Source organism: Triticum urartu, chromosome 6A (genome assembly GCF_056163025.1).
Source record: "Triticum urartu cultivar PI428250 chromosome 6A, HENAU_Tu73, whole genome shotgun sequence".
Lineage (NCBI taxonomy): Eukaryota > Viridiplantae > Streptophyta > Magnoliopsida > Poales > Poaceae > Triticum > Triticum urartu.
This window is the reverse complement of record NC_141878.1, coordinates 154,613,785-154,621,788: the sequence shown is the minus strand read 5'-3', so window position 1 is coordinate 154,621,788 and position 8,004 is coordinate 154,613,785.

The following is an 8,004-nucleotide window of genomic DNA, read 5'->3' as shown; positions in this document are numbered from 1 at the left end:
CCGTTGGCATCGCAGCCCCCGAGGCGGCGTCCATCCACCCATCCTCGATCGGCGCAGTTGGCTCCGAATTAAGGGTTGAAGTAGATGCGGGTGCGGCCTCCAGGGCACTGTTCGGCGGCAGAGCTAGATCATGCTCGTCGTGACAGTGCGGCGCGCTCGGCAGTGGCTCGAATCCGTCGAAGATCAAGTCCCCGCGGATGTCAGCCATGTAGTTTAAACTTCCAAATCTGACCTGACGGCCAGGGGCATAGCTTTCGATCTGCTCTAGATGGCCAAGTGAATTGGCCCGCAGTGCGAAGCCGCCGAAGATGAAGATCTGTCCGGGGAGGAAGGTCTCACCCTGGACTACATCGCCATTGATGATCGTAGGAGCCATCAAGCCTGATGGCGACGACACAGAGGAACTCTCAATGAAAGCACCAATGTCCGTGTCAAAACCGGCGGATCTCGGGTAGGGGGTCCCGAACTATGCGTCTAGGCCGGATGGTAACAGGAGGCAAGGGACACGAAGTTTTACCCAGGTTCGGGCCCTCTCGATGGAGGTAAAACCCTACGTCCTGCTTGATTAATATTGATGATATGGGTAGTACAAGAGTAGATCTACCATGAGATCGAAGAGGCTAAACCCTAGAAGCTAGCCTATGGTATGATTGTTGTTGTGTATGTTGTCCTACGGACTAAAACCCTCCGGTTTATATAGACACCGGAGAGGGTTAGGGTTACACAAAGTCAGTTACAATGGTAGGAGACCTGCATACCCGTATCGCCAAGCTTTCCTTCCACGCCAAGGAAAGTCCCTTCCGGACACGAGACGAAGTCTTCAATCATGTATCTTCATAGTCCAGGAGCCCGGCTGAAGGTATAGTCCGGCCATCCGGACACCCCCTAATCCAGGACTCCCTCAGCAGTGGTGGGGTCAACTACTGGAATGTCTTCAGCTTCAGGAGCCTCTGTGGAAGCAGGCTCATGAACTACCATCCGTCGTTCTTGATGCGAAGAGTCAGGACGAGCAACCGAGATGGACTCAACAACAAGGGGCTCTGTGGGAGCAGCCCGATCTTTCTTGGTTTTGCGCTTCTTCTTGGAGGGAGCGACATCAGAAGCTTCATGATATTTCCTCTTTCTGGCTTCAGCCTCGGCAGCCCTTGTCTTCTTCAGTTCTGAAGCGGTTGACTTGACCTTTGGCTTCGAGCCGGACATGCTGCTTGGGAAGACAATGCGAGGTTCTTCCCACCTTGAAGGAGCAGATTTGTCAGTCGATGGCTTCTTCTTCTTTGCAGCCATTCTGGGGTCGATGCCAGGACGCCCGAGAGCCTTGCGCTTCTCAGCTTCATTGTAGGCTTGCACGCACTTGTCAGCCAGACTCTTCATGCGCTCACGAGAACCTTTAGCTTCTTCTTGTTTCTTGAGAAAATCTTCCTTGAGCTCGTGCAGCATAACCTTGAAGTTTTTGACATCTTGCACGCTGAGCTTTGCCATGTGCTTCTTGAACTGAGCTTTCTCATAGTCGATCTTGTGCTTCAGTTCAACGATGCGCTGAGCTAGAGCTAGCTCAGAAGCAATGGCGCCAGTGAAAGAGACGCTGAGGCCAATTGGAAGTTGCAGATCTTCAAAGCTGAGATTGGGGGTTTCAAACCACTCATCAATGAAGTTGTGGATGATTGCCATGTCAAAGAGAGGCAAATCATTGAAGATTTCTGCTTCTTCCTTGCTCTTAATCAGTTGCTCAAGAGCGTCATCTGCAAGATCTTCATCACTGGGTAGATCAATGTGTTCGTCTCGCAGAATGGCAGCAGGGGTCAATGCCTGATCAGTATTCTTTTTCATCTCCGTATTCTTGGAGATATGTGATAGATCTTCAGACTGCACACTGTCTTCAGGAGGTGCAGTAGCCAGTGGCTTCGCACGTGAAGCTTTTGGAGGAGGAGCTGACTTTGAAGCTTTAGCCTTCTTTTGCTTCTGCGGCTTTGGAGTAGGAGCTGGGGCTTCATCAGTGTCAGCATCATCATCAGAATGATCCACTTTGGCACCTTGAACTGAAATGTGAGTGATAAGGCCATCAAGGTTGTAGAAAGGTCTGATGATATTGGGTTCAGCATCACGTGTGCCGTCAGCCCGGGAGCAGAAGGACCAGGGTTGAAGTCTAGTCCCAATGACTTCTTGTTTTCCTTGGCCGATGCATTTGCGTGCTAGAAGTTGCGCTTGAAGAGATTATCGTCACGACACCATAGCAGTGATGATGGGTCGGCATTTTCAGGCTGTGGTCGACGGACCATACAGGGATAGAAACCCTGAGCAATAGCTTCAGCTCTAGTCTTGGTTGGAAGGCTTCGGAAGAGAATGTCACCCCAAGGACTCTTGATGGCATTCTTCTCAGCATACTCCTGGGTCACAAACTTGTATTTAAACCATTGTTCGGCCCAATATCTTCGAATCCATTGGATTCGTGTCTTGCGCTGATTGTAATCCTCTTCTCGATCTGTCTTGTACAGCTCTAAGAGGTCATCAGGCAGATCTCTTGATGTTCCCCCTCGACGCTGTCTGCCACTCTTCCTTGCTGATTTCTCTATAGCCATGAACTTCAAACTGAATGGCTTCAACACGTTCAAAGGCTTTAAAGGCTTCCGCTTGCTGGTCAAACAGGAACTGGCTTCGGGAGAGTTAATGTGATGCTGTAAGAATTCTGCAAATGAATGCAGACTATGAGAACCAAGGGATTCTCCCACGGACATGTACATGTGACAGCATTAGAGATGCGAGGGAAGGGGAGAGGTCATATGCATTCTCAGAAGATTTTGAAGATAAATCAGTTTGAAGACATTGACCTCATGGTGCAAAGACATTCACTTATGTGTTTGAAGTTGGTTCCAGATTTGTACGAATCTAGGAATAGGTACAAGTGAGGAATCTAACTCGTTATGAAGCTTAAGTGAATATACTAGGCATTATATGAGATGCAGACATGATAGATCTAACATTGAGTAGGCCGAAACCACTTTTGGTAAACAGGATGAATCTTTTAGGATCAAAAAGATGGTAAAAAGAGAGTTTTATTTACCACATGATGAACTGCTAGATGGGAAGAGTAGGAGACCGAGCAGTTCAATCCACCGTGCCCTAACTTGGCGACGGAGGACACCTACGGCGGTGGCGGAGAGGACGATGACCGCGGCCGGCGTGAGGACGGCGTCGGTGAAGTCGCGGCAGCTAAGCGCTTCGTCGCCGGCGTCGTCGAGAGCTAGCGGTGGCGCTAGGGTTTTGACGAGGTGGAGAGGTGGAAGAAGGTTTTCTTGACCGCAGGGGACATGTATTTATAAGGAAGTATGTGGCACAACGTAATTACGCAGGTGCCCCTGGCGGTTCACATCTGAGGGACACGTGGCAAGCATGCAACATACTCAGAGTTGTCCCACGTTTCCACGCCCACCCGAACTGCCGGATGATCGTTCTGGCTTCTCCGGATTTTAGACAATAAGGATAGAGCGTTTAAAACAGACTTAATGTTTGTCTCTGTATCTTCTGCTGACAAGGACGCAGAGAAGACATTCGACAGTTTCAATAGAATGCATATGATTTGGACAGATAGAGTTTGAGATAGAAAGCATAGAGAGATTAGGGTCCGATCACATTCACTTAGTTCAAAAGATTCAGCAAGGAAGACGTAGCTATAAGTGAATGCTGTGGAGGATAGAACACTGATATGTATATATCCGAAGACAATCAAATCAATATATTGAAGATAATCATGAAGGCAAGTTGAAATTGAAGACAAACCAAATGTGAAGACATAGAAAATGTAACGCCATGAGTAAAACACTTCAAACAGAAGAATTTGGTGGTGGCGTTACCCACCGTATAGGAAGTATTAGACCCAGACACGGCGCACAATTATCGTGGCGCTCCGAAGTCAAATTCCACGTTAATGTATTCACACTCAGAATGTAAGTCTTCATTGATTGAAGATATACTTTACTTCGTGTGTTGCACATCTATGTCATCAACATGCTTAAGTGTTAGGATGTGTGCCTGATCACAGGACATTTGAGGATTCCAAGATATTTAGCTCACACCGTAACTTGCAAAACCTCTTCTCATCCAAGGGCTTGGTGAAGATATCTGCCAATTTCTCTTCAATGTTGACGTGTATGATATCAATATCTTCCTTCATAACATGATCTCTGAGAAAGTGATGACGAATTTCAATGTGCTTTGTCTTCGAGTGCTGAACTGGGTTGTTGGCAATCTTGATGGCGCTTTCGTTGTCGCAGTAGAGTGGCACTTGCTTCAGATGAATGCCATAGTCTTTAAGTGTTTGCTTCATCCATAGAAGCTGAGCGCAGCAAGATCCGGCAGCAATGTATTCAGATTCAGCAGTGGAGAGAGATACACAGTTCTGCTTCTTTGAAGACCAACATACAAGTGATCGTCCTAGAAAATGACATGTGCCTAATGTAGACTTGCGATCCACCTTGTCACCAGCATAATCAGCATCCGAGAATCCAACTAGATCAAACTCTGAGCCCTTTGGATACCATAATCCTAGTGTTGGGGTGTGAGCCAAATATCTAAGAATTCGCTTCACAGCTAAGTGATGCGATTCCTTTGGTGCCGCTTGGAAGCGGGAACACATGCAAACACTAAGCATGATATCTGGCCTAGATGCACATAAATAAAGCAAGGAACCAATCATGGAGCGGTATACCTTTTGATCGAACTCTTTACCATTGTCGTCGGGACCCAGATGATGTTTGGCTGGCATTGGCGTCGTGAAGCCTTTGCAATCTTGCATCCCAAATTTCTTCAGGCAATCTTTGAGGTATTTCTCTTGAGATATAAAGATGTCGTTGTGTTGCTGATGTATTTGAAGACCAAGGAAGAACTTCAACTCTCCCATCATGGACATATGATATTGCTCTTGCATCATGTATCCAAACTCATCACTGTATTTCTAATTCGTGCAGCCAAAGATAATGTCATCCGCATATATTTGGCACACAAACAGTTCACCATCATATGTCTTCGTGAAGAGAGTGGGGTCGAGGGAACCAGGTTTGAAGCCTTTGCTCTTCAGGAAGTCTTTGAGTGTGTCATACCAAGCCCGAGGGGCTTGTTTGAGGCCATACAATGCCTTGTTGAGCTTGTACACCATGTCAGGATGTTTTGGATCTTCAAAGCCAGGAGGTTGTGCAACATACACTTCTTCCTCAATCTTGCCATTGAGAAACGCGCTCTTCACATCCATTTGATACAGAAGAATGTTATGATGATTTGCATAGGCCAACAGTATGCGTATGGCTTCAAGCCTAGCCACAGGAGCAAATGTTTCATCGAAGTCAATTCCTTCAACTTGAGTGTATCCTTGAGCAACGAGACGAGCTTTGTTTCTGATAACTTGACCATGCTCATCTTGCTTGTTGCGATATATCCATTTAGTGCCTATGATATTGTGCTTACGAGGATCAGGACGCTTGACCAGTTCCCACACATTAGTCAACTCAAATTGTTGAAGATCTTCTTGCATAGCTTGAATCCATTCAGGTTTCATGAAGGCTTCATCAACTTTCTTGGGTTCAGATATTGAGACGAATGCGAAGTTCCCACAAAAATTTGCTAGTTGTGTTGCCCTTGAACGAGTGAGTGGACCTGGTGCATTGATGCTATCAATTATTCTCTCAATCTGTACTTCATTTGCAACACGAGGATGTACAGGACAAAGATTTAGCTCTTACTAATCATTGTCATCGTTAGAAGGATTGTCTTCAGGCTGAGCATTGTCTTCAGGTTGATCAGGTGCGGAGATGATAAGTTCCTCTTTAGGCTGAGCTTCAGATGGTATGATTTCTCCAGTTCCCATAAGTTTGATCGATTCACTGGATGGAACTTCATCTAGCACATTTGGCAGGTGCTCTCTTTGCGAGCCGTTAGTCTCATTGAACCGCACATCCACAGTTTCAACCACTTTATAGTGAAAGAGATTGAAGACTCTGTAGGAGTGCGAATCCTTTCCATATCCAAGCATAAAACCTTCATGTGCTTTCGGTGCAAATTTTGAAGTGTGATGTGGATCCTTGATCCAGCACCTAGCTCCAAATACTCTGAAGTAACTGACATTTGGCTTCTTGCCAGTAAGGAGCTCATAGGATGTCCACGGTTGATGATATGGCATGCAGTATCAATGGCTTCAGGCCAGAATTTTCTTGGAGTCTTGTATTCATCAAGCATCGTCCGGGCCATCTCAATAAGTGTTCTGTTCTTGCGTTCCACGACGCCATTCTGCTGCGGCGTGTACGGAGCACTTATGATGTGCTTTATCTTGATGCCATAGTTGTTCATGGCTCGATTGGCGAAGCGTCTGAAGACATCCTGCACTTCAGTCTTGTAGAGGATTATATGCACCCAAGTATATCTTGAATAATCATCAACAATGACAAAGCCATAGAGACAAGCAGTAGTAGTAAGAGTTGAGTAATGAGTGGGACCGAAAAGGTCCATGTGGAGCAGTTCGAATGGTTGAGTCGTTGTCATGATTGTCTTCGAGGGATGCTTGGCCCTCGTCATCTTTCCTACTTCACAGGCACCGCATAAGTGATCCTTCTTGAACTTGACGCCCTCGATGCCTATGACATGCTTCTTTCTTGCAAGAGTGTGCAAGTTCCTCATGCCAGCATGCCCTAGCCTCCGATGCCAGAGCCAGCATTCTGAAGCTTTTGCTAGAAGACATACGGCAAGTTGTGGTCCTGCTGAGAAATCTACCACGTACAAATCATCTTTCCGATACCCTTTAAAAACTAGAGACTTGTCATATTCCATTAGAACAAGGCAACGATATTTTCCAAACATCACAATCATGTTTAAATCGCAAAGCATAGAGACAGACATTAAGTTGAAACCAAGGGATTCAACAAGCATGACTTTATCCATGTGTTGATCCCTTGAGATTGCAACTCTACCTAGACCCAATACCTTGCTTTTACCAGTGTCAGCAAATGTGATGTGACTTTTGTCAGATGGACGTAAGGTTGAGTCCATAAGAAGACTTCGCTTGCCAGTCATGTGATTAGTACACCCACTATCAATAATCCATTCTGAAGCAGCTGGTGTCGTACCCTACAGTGCAGTTAGGGGGATAGGCTTCACGAAGAGAATTGTGAAGCATAAACATTTGACGAGCAAGTGGATTATGAAAGCTTAGATCAAGGTTAGGACTGATAGGGCAAGTAGCAAGCGACTCAGGAACAAAATACATAATAAGACCATTTGGGCATTTGATCTTGTGCCCTACAAGATGTTTAAGGTCCCCAGCAATAGCTTCAGACGATTTTGGTTTTCGGCTGGAGACCTTTCCCTGCAAAAGAGAGTTAAGCTTTCTTAGCCACCCACATCTTCAAGGGTGGCTTCGAAGCAATGAGTCTAAGTGCAGCATCTGAGAACTTTGGCTTTAGAGCCCTAGCAAAAAGTCTTGCAGGTGGACAATAGTACTCAAAAAAATAAGCAGAGTAGTTCTTGGTCTTATGAACATGGCGGTTTGATGAAACGCGCTCATATTCATAGGCCTGAGTAAGGTTTCCCTGCAAAACATTTGCGTTAGTGCGACTCAGGTGAGCCCTCTGTCTGTATGAAACCTTTGGACCGTATGAAGCCTATGGTCTGGGGTTTGTCTTCTTCATGTGTGGTGTCATGACGACATTCACAGGAAGATTCTCCAAACATCTTTTCGGCACCCAGACTTTCTTCATAGGCGGCCCATTCCTGCAGTTAGTACCAATATACCTGGCAAACACTTCACCATTCTGATTCTTAAACAGTTTATAGTTTGCATCAAAGGATTCATCAATAACAATGGGATTAGCACAAGTGAAGCCAGATAGGGTGGATGGATCCGCTGAAGGTTCCTTTGCAGCAACCCATGTGGTTTTGGGGTACTGCTCAGGTTTCCAGTAAGAGCCATCAGCATTGATTTTCCTTTCAAACCCAACACCCTCTTTCCTAGGGTTTCGGTTCAGG